This window comes from Lissotriton helveticus, chromosome 6, assembly GCF_964261635.1.
Source record: "Lissotriton helveticus chromosome 6, aLisHel1.1, whole genome shotgun sequence".
Taxonomy (NCBI): domain Eukaryota; kingdom Metazoa; phylum Chordata; class Amphibia; order Caudata; family Salamandridae; genus Lissotriton; species Lissotriton helveticus.
Window position 1 is genome coordinate 54041202 of NC_136067.1, and position 13558 is coordinate 54054759.

General features: G+C 46.3%; 1 protein-coding gene across 7 annotated transcripts in view; it reads right to left on the minus strand.

Moving 5' to 3' along the window:
• Window positions 1-13558, minus strand: part of DNAH8 (dynein axonemal heavy chain 8) — a 10041960-nt gene that overhangs the window by 9970941 nt on the left and 57461 nt on the right. The window contains exon 1 of one of the 7 annotated variants that reach the window (XM_078647352.1): window positions 7946-8095. The exons of the other annotated variants lie outside the window; for them this stretch is intronic. The gene's annotated coding sequence lies outside the window, so the exon portion shown is untranslated. Of the gene's footprint in view, window positions 1-7945; window positions 8096-13558 lie in introns of those variants that run through there. 7 annotated transcript variants of the gene reach the window in all.

Here is a 13558-nt window from a genome sequence, read left to right on the forward strand (position 1 = left end):
CGTTTCCTGGGCTGCCGTCGACAAGGTGATCGTCGACGACGCGGCAGAGGATGAAACAGAACAGTTCATCGTCGACGTAGAGGTGACAGACTTCGTCGTCGTTGAAGACGTCGACGGGCGCGTCGACGTGCCCGTCGACGAGCCTATGCCAGATTTTTTAGTGGAAGGCATGGCTTTGGGCGCAGACGTCAGAGAACTAGGTCCCGTAGACGTGCCCTGAAGCAAATCCTGTGGGGAAACAGTCCTGGAGGATTCCAATAGCCTGCTTTTCTTAAGAAAAGGAGATGGAAGCTCAAGTTCAGACCCACGCTTCTGAGAGGACTTGGAAACACTTGAAGAAAAACTTTCCACATCAGACACCACAGACTCTGAAGTCTTCAACTTCTGTAGCCACAGAAGGACACGGGCCTCTCTATCTCTCAGAGTCTTGGGAGGAAAAGTGCGACAGTACTTACAGTTCTTAATCTCGTGGTCTGGGTAGAGACAGTAAATGCATTTACTGTGAGGATACTCATGGAAAAGACGCAGTTTGCCACAAGAAGGGCAGGCTTTGAACAAAGATTTCTTATTTGAAGACATTTTGAAGAAATAACAGGTAGTAGAAGAAGAAAACTGAGCAGAGCTCAGGGAGACTCCCTTCACACCACGTGCGGTAGAAAATCTGAGGTCTTGAGCTTCTGAGGAGAAGGTTCTAGAGGGAACTGCAGCCTGATTGGCTGGAATATGGACCAAGACATAATGACATGGATATGTTACTAAGTTGAGTTTCTCCCTTAGGCTTTCTATGGGCCTATTCAGTTCTATGGTACTTTTGAGTTTATTGTATTTTATATATATATGTATATATATATTTTATGTGTATATGTATTGTATAATTATGATAATTTTACTTATGTATACATATATTACTGCTATTTTATGTACCGTGGGACTCCCACTTCGACGACGGGGAATATTCAAGCATGTGAATCTATGAAAGACACCCCTAATACTGGAGAACCTGTGCTCATCCTCTGGCAGCTTGGTGCAGGGCAGTCAGACTTATTATCAGATGTAATGTGTAAAGCGTTTGCACAACACACTCACACATAAACACAATAAACGTACCACAAAATAGACTCCACACAGGATTATATAAAAATATTTATGTAACATATTATCCATAAAACAAGACCAAAATCACATGAATCATAAGTATTTTGCATACTATGTAAATCCTGATATAGTACTCATTATCCTGACAATGGAAGAATCATAACGACATTTATTACAACATCAGGGCATGAAATGCATCAGTGTACGAAAGGGAACATAAATCACCACATTAGTGCAAGTATTGTAACCTTGTTTGGAAACGAATCCCATGAAACATTATATCACAATGTTAGACCTGGCATCATTGGCGTGAGTCTCCCTTCCATTTTTAAGGGATTGCCTCCTCTGTTTTGATATGTTTTTGCTGGATTTATGCTTTGGGCACTGTGCCACTGCTAATCAGTGCCACAGTGCAAATGCTCCCTATGTTAAATTAACCCGTTAAGTGCTGGGCACGTTCAGTGGACGTCGCGTGCACTACCTTGGTAGTGCTGCGCATGTCCGCTGAACGTCGCGGCCCCGCCCGCGCAAAAGAACGTTCCGCACCAGCACGGAACATTCAGCGGAGGGGTTAATGTTCTGATTGGTTATTCCATGATTGGGTTATTTGATTTACCTGTCAGCCCCTAGTACAGTGCACCATGTGTGCCCAGGGCTTGTAAATCAAATGCTGCTGGTGGGCTTGCAGCACTGGTTGTGCCACCCACAGAAGCAGCTTGTAAAGTGTGTCTCAGGCCTGCCATTGCAAGGCCTGTGTGCAGTCTAGCACTGCCATGTCGACTTGGCCAAGTGCACCCACTTACCAGTCCCAAAACCTTCCCTTTTCTTCATATTAGACACCCCTATGGTAGGCCCAAGGGCAGGGTGCATTGTAAGTACAAGGTAGGACATGCTCTGATGTATGTAGCATGTTCTAATAGTGAATTACAGAAATTTTCGTTTTTCACTATTGAAGGCTACCTGTTCTCATAGGCCAGAATGGGCAGTTAAGATTGTTACAATCCTAACTGACTCAGGGAACATAGTAGTAAAGTTTATTTTAATATTCTGTGTTTGCAAATACCACTTTTAGAAAGTAGGTATTTGCTTGCCTAACCATCTGACCCTGACTCTCCTGAGTTGTGTATTCCTTGTCTGGGTTTGTGAGTGACAGGGCTGGGGAATTCCAGGAGACAGGTGTGATGTATTCCTATAGGTTCTGTATCGATCCCCCTATTCCTGACCCTATTCTGGTTAACAAGTTAACTAGCAGCCATCCCATGAGGCAGAAAACCCCCATGATGCAGGAACCGTTATCTGATTAAGCCACACTACGGCACAGGAACGTGTTATCTGATTAGGTCATAACGCTTGCCATCTAATTAGACAAGCGATATTCCTCCAGCCCCTGATAAGGCATACGGAGTTCTCAAAACAAATCAAACCTATGACAACCTAGGAAAAACCCTGCGGCCATTGTTTTGATTTCACCGAGAACTTCAGCAAAAGAATGTGCTAACGACCAGGTCGTATGACATCCTTATTGACGTATCTATGTCCATCCTTACGTCAATCTCGGCACCTTAAAGGTATAAATATTACCGATATTGCCCTATGCAAACACACGCGGTGGTGACGAGATCGGAGCAGCCAGACTTGCCGAAGCCCAGAGCAGAGCAGACCCCGCTGGCGCAGCCCCGCCTTCCTGACGCGCTGAGAACGAGACGCTGCTTTCTCCTGCCGAGAAATCCAGCTCCGGCGCTTCCGGGTAGCCCTCGCATGCAGCCTGGAATATCGAGACCAGAGACGAGAGATACCATCCCTCATTCATCCTAGATTCCAGGTACAGAACTGAATAACCCCTTGCAGAGAATTCTTTAGTCAGTCACTTGGCAAAACAAACTTAACTTAAACTGCTACTTTCTACTCCCGCCCACGTATTAGGCTTAGGTCAGGTACATCTGTGGTAGGCGTAGTTAGAAACACCAGTTGAGTACGATTAGTCAAATGTATATGTGTATGTATCTATTTTATCCATTTTAAACCATCATATGGCTTAGAAACCATATCAATGTTTTTACAGTATTATTTTATACTTCTGCTTCTAATGTATGCACTTTACTTAACCATAAGTATTGCAATAATATCGATCCATTTCTCTTGTATGAGAAAAGAGACTGATCAATAAATAACATCTTTTATTGAACACGCCCGTCTCTTCCTTTTCTCTACAATCTGGTGAGACTAAGAATGCACGTACTGACTGAGTAAAATAAGTCGTCTTTTGTTTTCACACGACTCTAGAGATACACTCTTGATTAGGGGAGAGCAAAGTTGTCATGTTCTATGGTTGTCAGAAACTAAATCCCTTCTTGTCTATCCAGGGAGGTTCAACTCCTCCTTGCCTATTCGAGAAAGTTTCTAGTGAACTCTGAGCTAGCTGGCAAACCCAAAACTTTAAGTCTAATATCGACAGTAGTAGACCTAGTTAACGTCTGGTCTAGGCCTATACTATTGAAGGTATTATTCCAATGCGCAGAGCCTATTGGGATAATAGGAACTACACTACACAGGCTGGGACAGCCTAGTGGAAAATAGACATATTTACAGCCAGATGGGAGGGAGGAGTGCACCTGGGACCTGAATAGGGCTGGGCCTTCCTTCTACAATGCTGGCTCCACCTCCTGTGGCTTGTCTGATGTCTCTGCCCTGCACTGTGAAAGGAGAAGGGGAATTATGTCAACAGAGTGCTCCAGAGCTGTATCTTCCCTCCCCTGTGCTGGCTCCACCTCCTGTGGGGCGGCTGATGTCTCTGCCCTGCACAGTGAAAGGAAGAGAGTCATGTAAACAAAGTGCTCAGGAACTGGTTTGGACTAGGCAGAGGCCTCTCTGCCTTCAGAGAACAAAGGATTTTGGGGTATAAATATTGGGACCCTGCTCCCAAGAAATTAGATCACTTCTGGAACAAGAAACCTTTCTGCCGAGGAGAAGAACCAAGGAAGCTGCAGGAGTTTGGACTGTCCCTCTGCCAGTGTGCGGTTTGCTGGGTTAGCCTGCAGTGGTTGCTTCATTGCCAAGGGAAAGGAGAAGGAACATTGTAAGGACTTTCATCTACAGAATATTCTCCAAGGGCTTGAACTGTGCTTGCCTCCTGCTGAAGTCTCAGGGCCAAAAGACTTCACCTCCAGCTCCCTCCTGAATTTCCTTGCTGGGAATTCTGACTCCAGTCACTTGCGTGCTGCTGGGAGCTGGAAGCGCGACGCATCGAGAAGAAGCGTGTCGCCGCCGCAGTTGAAATCATCGCAACGCCGGAGAAGCGAGCCTTCGTCGCATCTCCCTAGAAGCGTGTGTTCATCTAAGCTGCCTGCTGTCGCATCATCCGAGAAGCGTGACAACATCAAGGGAGTCCCCATCGCATCACAGGAGAAGCGTGTCGCAGGGCCTGTCGCGACTCCAAAGTACAGTAGTCGCAAGGCAGCCAGGGCGTCATCGCATCGCCATCACATCGCCGCATCAAGGGCACCATCTTCTCGCATCGCAACTGGATCATCGCATCGCATCAAGGCGCCATCTTGTGCACCGCAATGGGACCGCAAGCCGACAATCTACGCATCATCTTCGCTGCGGTAAGGCTCACGCAGAGTCCCCTGATCTGCGCAAGCATTGAGGAAGGACGCAACCGTTCCCCCGGATCACGGAACCGACGCATCTCCCCTTTTGCGAGCCTTTTGTTTACTTTGCGTTACGCATCCAGGTACTTTGTTGAAAACTGTCGCATTTACCATCAACTTGAATTAAGAGACTTTAATCATCTTTTAAGTAATCTTAACTGTAGTATTGTGGATTTTTGTCATTTGTGGTCTTGTGTTTAAGTCTATATAAAGAATACTTATTTTTATAAAACTGTGTTGTGTCCATCTGTAGTGTTTTCACTGTATTACTGTGTATATTCACAAATGCTTAAAACACTGCCTCTGAGATAAGCCGGTCTGCTCGTGCCAAGCTACCAAGGGGATGAGCAGGGGATATTAAGGAGTGTAATCCCCTTATCCTGACTTAGAAGTAAGGGACCCTATTTGGACAAAGGTGATAACCATTGCCAACTAGAGACCCCCAGATCTAACATTGGTGGTCAGCGGTGAGGATTTGGACTTTGCATTTGTGTTTCATATACAGTGATTGGTGTACACTACTAGTGAGTGCAGACCAAACGCGACCACATACCTTTTTTTATTAGAATCCTTTTTCCTTGGACTGTTAGTTTTTTCCTGAAGACTCCCAATTTTTACTACCATGAGTAAACCAGCATCTGTTGCATCTATGGATCTTGATTTTGTGGAAGAGAGGTTGGAAACCTGCACAGTGAAACAGCTAAAGTATCTCTGCAGGAAATTGAAAGTTGCTACACCGGGCATTTCTAAAAAGGAAGACTACCAAAAGGCGCTGAGGGCCTGGGTAGAAGCAAGAAATGCCCCTGATCTTGTGGTTGAGCCTGTTGGGGATGCAAATGGGCAAAATGATGGGCCAGAGTTTCCAGCCAGGGAAGGGGTGCCGTCCCCACCTGGCAGCAGCATCTCTTCCAAAGACCTGTCCCCAGACAACTGGAAGATAGGGAGAGAAATAGGGCACTGAAGCTGGAGTTGGCTAAGCTTAAGATGGAGGGTAAGAGGGAGACAGAGAAAAACAGGTTGTCTTGGGAAAGGGAGAGAATGAGAATGGAGCATGAGAGGATGTTGAGGAAGTTAGAAATCAAGGCCAAGGTCTTAGAAATCAATCCCTATGGTGGTAGCGCACCATATGTGCCTTCAGAAGGCAGGGTACATATTCCCAAGGATGTCATCAAAGTTCCAAAAAGGTCCCCAAAGTAATTCCCAAGGGAACCAAGGTAAGGGTTCCCAGCCTCCCCCTGAAAAGAAGTCAGGACCCCCGACAGGTAAACCTGTTCAGAGGGGGCCCGTTACCTGCTTTCAGTGTAAGCAGGTGGGACACAGTTGGTATGATCCCCAATGTCCTCAGAAAGGACAGTATGTGCCACCCCATGCACCACCCTGTCAGATGGTCAGTGTAGTCCTGGGTGGGGAGGAGATGGGTGCCCAAGGTGGGTGGGGTCCCGCAGAAATGCCCCTGGTCTCATTAGGAGACTTTGAGATGGTCCCTCAAACTCAGCTGCCTGCCAACACTAAAAAATACAGGCAGTAGGTGTTGGACTTGGCCCTTCTGGCAGGTTCACCCCTGAACTTTTTGCCTTTTAATGTTACATAATTATAGTGATTTCTGGTCTTGGCGCACTTTGACACTCTGTCCCAGTGTAAAGTGCGTGCGCTCTCTGAGTGCGTGTTTGAGATTGGCCTGCCCTCACATAGGAATGCATGGGGGATATGTGTGTCCATGGTAGTTCCTGATGTGTGGGGAGTGCAGGGTCGAGTTTGGTATGTGTGGACTCTGAGATTGAATGCTGCGCGATGATGTGTGCAGATTTATTGTGTCTAGTGTGTAAGTGCCACTTCTAGAAGTTGGCCTGTCTCTGGAGTGAATGTGAATTGACTGTCTGGCTTATGATTGGCTGGAGCTGGCTGGTGTGCCTGGCTCCAGGAGTCAGGATGGGTCTGCCCCAGTGGTGAATGGAGAGATCTGCATGTTGAAGGGTGGGAGGAGTGCACCTGGGACCTAAATAGGGCTGGGCCTTCCCTCTACAATGCTGGCTCCACCCCCTGTGGTGTGTCTCATGTCCCTGACCCATCCTGTGAATAGAGAGGGGGGCTGAGCAAAACAAAGTGCTCAAGCACCAGTTGCATCTGGTTCGCCCCTTCCCTACACCTTTGACAACAAAGGAAATGTGTGTATAAAAAGAGGCTGTGACTTCATGCAAAATGTTCTTGTTTCCCGACTTGAATCTACCAGGGGCGTGCTGCTGCTGGGGCCCAGGGGAAGGCTTACCTCCCTCAGCCCTGCCTGGCCCTTGGATGCCTGGAGTTCCTTCTTGGATCCTAACAGGAGGGGGCTTGCTGCTAGTGGGGCCCAGGAGGGACCACCATGGGGGCTGTTACCTTGCTGGAGTGCCCTGTGTGCTGGCCCCTGGATTGCCCCTCCTGAAGCCCAGGACTGCTGAGACCCTCTGCTCTGGGGGATCCTTCTTTGGGGGCTTTGTAGTTGCTGTGCCCCAGTGCCTTGTGAGCGCTTTACCTTTCATTTATGGGAGGAGGTCTGTCGTTTTCCCTGGGGGGGAAGCGCTCCTGCCCTTTGGTGGCCATTGCGGGTGCCCACCCAGCTTATTTAATTAATTCTAGAGCGGGTGCCCACCTCGCTTATTTGTGTGCCTTAGCGGGTGCCCACCCCGCTTCTACGTTTTATTTGCCTACCGAGGGTGCCCACCCTTCATTTTCCGATATAAAAATCACCGCCGCGGCCCTGTTCGGCCGGAAACCGGAAGTCAGGTACCGTAGTGCCTGACGACGGTTTGGAAAGGAAGTCCCGCCCGTCGCCGCGCTGGGATTGGCTGAAGTCCCGCGCCTGGAAAGAGAAGAAGAAAAGCCGGCCGAGTCATGGACTCCCGCGGCCCGGGCTCCCGTAAGTTAGGGAGAGCCCCGGTGCCGCCAGCAGAAAGCATATGAAAAGGTAAGAAGTGCCTTCAAGGGAATTTATTTATAGCAATTATTTGGATTAAATGGGCTCAGTTATAAGGACAAATAAATGGTCCCTAGGTTCAAAAATCCAGTCACACAATCTATTTCTTCAAATTATGTAAACATATCATAAATGAACTTTCAGAAACGACTTGAAAAAACAAATAGAGCGGGTCTATATGAAAAATATTGAATTTATCACATGAAAAATAGGGCAAGAATACATACAAATAAGAAAACAGACCCACAGGAATAGCTGTAGTAGATCAATATATAACACTGAATTCTGTAAACACCTTTCCTTTCTATACAAATCAAAACCTAATTAATATCAGGAAAAGGCGATAGTCGACGTTTCGGTCTCTTATGAATTCATCTGTGAGACCATCTTCAGGACTGTGCAGTTTGTATTTGTAATAACCTAATGTAACATAAAACAAAAATATTTACAGTTACCTAATTGTCTAAAATGACAATACATATTACAATATATAACACCCATGTTGATAATAGAGAGAAAAAGACAACACACAGATTTACTATACACCATTCTGATTTTGCATGTCAATCATGTCAATAAGTTTAGGTAAACAATGACTTTATGAAGATTTTCTTATTACTATCCTCATTTATTGTCTTAAGTATTCAGACAATGCACAATTCTTGTGTCCTATGTCTGAAGCTATGAAAAGCATGTGATACATCTCTGTATCTTTAAAACAAACATTATAAAGCTCTATATTCATGTCTCCTGTAGATATATCAAGCTAGGTACTGAACACACAGATTATTTAGAATAATTTTCCACTTGTACTTGATATGGAGAGTTCTAAAACAGTTTACAATTACTATAATCAAAAAGTATATCACAAGGCTGGAGATATGTATGTACGAATCAACCTTGCTAGAAATAACGCCAATCCTATCTGGCAGTGAGTCATAATATACATACATAATAAAATCTAATCATCTGTTGGAAATTTAAAAGCAATCTAGATATATATCTAGATTGCTTTTAAATTTCTAACAGATGATTAGATTTCATACAAGTGCAAGTGGAAAATAATTCTAAATAATCTGTGTGTTCAGTACCTAGCTTGATATATCTACAGCAGACATGAATAATAATTGAAGGCACTTCTTACCTTTTCATATACGTTTGCCCAAGCCCTCAAGGGTAGTTTGGGTTGCTGACTTCTATAGACAATGGCAGCAGAAAGCAGCACCAGTGTTGCTGGGCTCCCATACGCTGGAGGGAGCCCCAGCCGAGGAGTCAGCCCGGAGCCGTGAGGGCTCCACCTCCCAAAATCCCGGTCCCGAGATGGGGGATCAGGTGAAGCATGGTGCATGCCTCCGCCGCCCCCGGAGAAGCAGCCAGTGAGTGGAGCTGCCCAGAGAGTGGGGGACAGAGAGAGCGCCGAGTGAGTCTTGCACAGAGTTGGGGAGGCCCCGGATGGCAGTGGGCCGCCCCACCATTTCTAAAGCGACAGATGGCTCCAACGGGGGCTATATTTCTTTCAACGGGCCCAGAGGGTCCCATGCCCTTCCCCGCATTTTCGCCCCCATTGCTCCCAGAGCCTAGATGGCTCCAACGCGAGGCATGATCATTTCCAGAGCGCTAGTGCGCTCCACGATGGGCACATGTTGATTCAGAGCCTAGAGGGCTCCAAAATGTGCACCATTGATCTAGAGCCTAGAGGGCTCCCACCTATTGCGCAGACTTTGTTCAGAGGGCCAGTGAGGGCCCATGTCGCAGTTTGCTTCACAGCTGCCCAGCCAGTAGTGGGCAGCTGCACCGTTTAGGTTTTCCTTCTAGGGACATGTCTTTGGACTCAGGTGTGAGTCGCACTCCTTCGCCCCTACTTTGGCCTTCCACAGCTGCGCAGCACTTAGTGCCAGCTGCAGCGTTTAGGCCCTGTTCTTGTTCCCAGCTGCCCAGCAAGTAGTGGGCAGCTGCAACATTTAGGTTTTGGCGCAGTGGCGCAACCTGGACCTTGATGTGATTTATGTGCTAATGCTTTGGGTGGTAGGAAAGGTACTGTGTTTGATGCCTCTAGATATGATGTATGCATAGGAGGTTGTTTTACCTGTTTAGGTATGTTAGGGAGATTATACTTCCCTGTGTGATTTACGCCCCTAGTGTAAGGTTTTACTTAGGTGGTGAGGGTCTAATGTAGTTAGACTGGTGGGATACTGTGTATGATGGACTTCATAGCACAGACTGTTGCAAGTGCAGTGATTATCAGTGTTTACTGACTGTACGTTCTATGACCTATTTTTACTTGTATGTTTTAGTTCACCTTTACCAAGTTCTCTTTGTGATGATCCTGACAGCGGTCCATGTGGCCGTCAGGTGTACATAATCTCTTGTAAATATTGCCCGTGCCAGTTGGCACAATGTATATGGTGTGATTACTATCTGATGTGTTTTGATAATACAAAGGCTATTTCTGATATAACCTTGTGTGGAGTTCCTTTTGTGGGGGCCTGGGAGGTTGTTGCTGGTGGTTGCGTGCGCAAATGCTTTACACATTGCCTCCGGGATAAGCCTTACTGCTCGTGGCAAGCTACCAAGGGGGTGAGCAGGGGTTATCTTTGGCGTGTAACTCCCTTGCCCCGACTAGAGTGGTGGTTTCTGCCTGGCTTTGGCTTAAGCCTCAGCCAACCAGAAATCCCATTTCTAACAGTGGGTGACCATCAATGGCAATAGAGTGGAGGCTCTCAGAGACACAGGAGCAATTGTGACAGCTGTCAAGTGTCACTTGGTCTCTGAAGAGCAGGTAGTGAGGTACTGGGTTTTTAAGAACCGGTACCGAACCTACAGAACCGGTAACCCGAGCGGTGCCAGGGGATCAACACCCAGAGACCTCGGGTTCTCCTGAGTCAGACCTACAGAAACTTCAGAGTCTTCCAGGTGAAGTCAAAGATTCGTTTATTGGCTGCAACCAAGGTGACAGGGTCCTAGAAGTACAATACCAGTATATTCAGGAGACTGCACACTTTCACAAAGTTAGGTTTCTCTTCTTATACACAATTTTCACCCTTGGGCAAAACATTCCTTGGATTCGCGGTATTTCATTTATGGTTACTGATTACAGAAGAAAAGCAGAGTCATGATGACATGTACATATTTCACGTCGTGCTGCTCATAACAAATCATCCGGCAAGGCCCAACATTTCATCAGATATCGCTGGACCCCTAATAAAAATGGTCACCTCCCCATCATAAAATAAGTGAGGAAAAGGAGTGGAGAAAGATGTGAGCGAGATATGGCAGGTGTGCGCGCTGAAATGGCTTTATGGCCGGTTGGGCCTAGATGCTATCTTGCTCGGCCACTGGGAGGGAACTGACCTAACGAGTTCGGCCTGGGGCAATGGTTCTAACTTGTACTGGGGTCAGGGAGAAGTCGATTAAGGAGTATGTGTCCTTGTGGAATCAAATTCAACTGGATTAAGGCCTATGTAGAGGGCAACATGCAGCTAAGGGTTTAGAAGGTAAATGACGATTTCGAGGTGAAATCGTCACTCGAATATGCCGAAAATACATGTACTTGATGTACTCGTCATTCTCGGTCTTTTGATACCAAATTCGTCCTATTTCGACGAAGTTTTTATTCTCGAGTCCAATACTATAATATGAATCCAGATTTTTCAGAACCACAGACCCTCCTTTTGCCCTTACATAGGCAATTAATCTATCCTCATGTCAATCTGAGTCCAGATCTATATTCCTAAAGTCATTGAGATGTTGCTGCAACATCATTCTAGTGCTGAGCTCATGTCATGACACAGGCTTCCTTACACATGATGTAACACAGAGGCCACATATTGCAGGAGCACACTGTATGCATAGACAGAACAGAAGAAGAATGGCTAAGACCATCCCAATGACCATCAGAATTTTCCATCCCCAGGCAGATATCAGTCCCCAGAACCATCCCATTAATGACCAATCTCCTTTATCCACATGAATAGATTCGGAAATCTTATGTAGTTTGGAGATGGCCCCGTACACTGTTGGAGCATTATCTGGAATAAAAATGCAACAACTGGACTGGATCAATTTGCATACTCCACCTCGGTCCGCAAGTATTACATCCAAAGCGACCCGGTTCTGAAGGGTCATCAGTCGATCCGACTGGAGCTCAGCAGTCAGGTTACTAAGGGCACCAGCAGTTTCAATCACGGTGGATTCAACTACCCTTGTTAATTGCCTTATGTTTCTGCTGTTAACCATGGCTCCCCAGAACGGCAGAACACCCATTGCAAAGTCACCAAATTCTTGACCTGCAGTGTCTTCTTTACTCAAAACACCTGTAACTACCCTTGTCCGATGGTAATCCGCCGCTGCTGTGTAGGTGGGAGGTAACAGGAATGAAACAAAACATGAGCCCGAGAAGTCAGGGGGCAACCATGTATAGGCTCTATCATGACAGATGAAATAAGTACCCTTAGCGGCTAAAAAGGCAGGGGAAGTCTGAGATCCAAAAACGTACGTTTCTGTGCAGACACTCTTCCCTAGCTGAGCTCTGGGATTCTTACCAATACCTTGCAGACACAGGTGACCTTGATGGGGTACGATCCAGATAGGGGACGATCTCTTGGCTTGCTGTTTCTCACTTAATGTAGTGCCATATCCGGTCACATTCCAACCTACATATGCAAGTATCTCATCATCCGGGGTATCTTCGTAAGAAGTTACTTCCTTGATCAGGTCAACTATACCCTTGACTAGGGCGCTAGTCTTGAGGTTGTCTTTTACAGAACGTAGGGGTTGGATTTCTCGTGCATATATGAACATTGTCCTATATGCCCATACTGACCCATTGTGACTAAATGGCAGGACCAAATAGGGGATACCTCTATCCGTGGTGTGGGGCATGAGACCACACACCCAACAGTTGGTTGTGTTCATTACAAGTTGGTGTTGGTGTAATAGCTGAACGAAGGAGTTATTAATGAACTCTAATCTCCTATTTGATTCGTGGTCAGGCAAAGGGAGGAAAGAATGAGAGGGAACAGTAGGAGGAGGTATGGGTGATGTAGTGGGCGCAAATGTCACATGAAAATAAAATAAAACATAGCTTATCAAAAAGACCATTACGCTAAGTAGCATAAAAATACACATTATTATAAAAATTTTCTTTTTCATTGTTTTCAAAAGTCTCTGCTTAAAGTTCATTTGTTTGGCAGTTCTCTCCACATCAGGAAACTCCATCCTCTCTAAGGTGCTGCCCGCGGCGGTAGGTTGTTTCTGCTAAAGGATGCTTCCGTCAGTCTAGGGTGACTCCCTTGGACCAACTGGAACCAGCGACCTATTGTCGTCAGCTGCACCCAAAAGTCTTTAATCAACCGCGACCCTAGCAGCGGAACCCGGATGGCGGTTCAAGAAAAACAAAAATAAGCAAGTTACCTAGATGGGAGAATCTGCACTTTCAAAAATAGGATTTGGGGAAAAAAACGTATTTTATTAGTCCACAGGTTTTTCTCTCGGATCATAAAATAAATCACTTTTACTTTTAGTCTGTTTTTCTTGGTCGCAAATTGTAGCGTCTTTTCCCGGGTACTGTCTGGTCCAGAAATAGTAGCTCAGGTTCCACAGAGTTCAATTGTTCTGATGGCGGCGAAGTTTCTTGAAAAATGTTCCCACTCTTACAATCACGTTTAGCTTCTTTTACACGTTCATCAGTTGTGCGCTCTGAGTCAGTGCCTCCTTTTCGGACCCCTTGGTCATGTGGCAGAGGGAAGGGTATCTTCTTACAATGGATCCCGTGGACCCAATTGGCCTTCCCCTCCACTTTAACAGTCGACCTTGTGGACAGGAGGACGAGGTGAGGCCCGGTCCATCTGGGCTGGTCGTT